Raw genomic sequence first — 915 nt, 5'->3', positions numbered from 1 at the left:
ACACACACACACACACACACACACACACACACACACACACACACACAAAATGAAGCATGCATACACACGTGAAAAATACACATGAGGAATAAGACTCGGAAAAGGTTTTCGAGTAAGCCAGGCAGAGAAAGAAAAACAGTGTGTTGCTGTTGTGATAAATGAACCTGTATTTTTATGAATAAAGCAGCACCACTGAAGCCCTTGGTTCTTTAAAGTGGAAATGTGTTGTATTGAAAATCAATCCCCCCTCTTGTCATAGCAGTTTTTATTGGATGCTTTCTGCAGACCCGTACTGCTCTGTATTGATTTTGGGTTGTTTTCATTTAAAATGTAAAACATTTTTTTTATAAACACTGATGTGTGAGGCAGCAAGTCACAGCCCTGTATACTGATTTGTTTGGATAGCTGTGAAGTGGAGGCTTTGATCCAATTGATAACAAATACTTTAGCTTGTTTTAATGAAGCGAGACGCGAGGCGTCGCATAGCGCCGGGCAGGAAGTGGACCGGTCAGAGCATCCAGTCAATCCCAAAAATAAACACATTTTGCAGACCCTATCCCTCCGTAGTCTTTCAAGTAGGAGGAGAAATGCCAGCGTTCTCCTCCGGTTTACAGGCGCTGTGTAAATGATATATATAGAATAATTATGATGATGAATGCATTTTTTAACACTAAAATACAGCAACACATCTTTAATTCATGCCGTTTATAACTGGACTATTACAATTATTATTAGCTTTATCTGTACAAAGTAGCCTGTCCAGGAAAATGCCCAAATCAACAAAAACTGCGAGCCGGCAGGCAAGACGCTCCGCTTCTGAAACGCGCCCGGTAGGGTATGACGCCGGACCAAAACCGCGGCGCAGCCGTAACGCGCGGCAGACGGACCTGGTGGAATCTAGGGGTAACCCTATCA

General features: G+C 42.8%; 1 protein-coding gene across 1 annotated transcript in view; it reads right to left on the bottom strand.

Annotated features, from left to right (window-relative positions):
- LOC104945591 (ras-related protein Rab-4B) overlaps positions 1–915 on the bottom strand; it is a 12,607-nt gene that overhangs the window by 3,616 nt on the left and 8,076 nt on the right. The gene's annotated exons all lie outside the window — the stretch shown is intronic.

This window comes from Notothenia coriiceps, unplaced genomic scaffold, assembly GCF_000735185.1.
Source record: "Notothenia coriiceps isolate Sejong01 unplaced genomic scaffold, NC01 NC01_scaffold00009802, whole genome shotgun sequence".
Taxonomy (NCBI): Eukaryota; Metazoa; Chordata; class Actinopteri; order Perciformes; family Nototheniidae; genus Notothenia; species Notothenia coriiceps.
The sequence above is the reverse complement of the archived record's forward strand: the minus strand, read 5'-3'. Positions and strand labels throughout refer to the sequence as shown.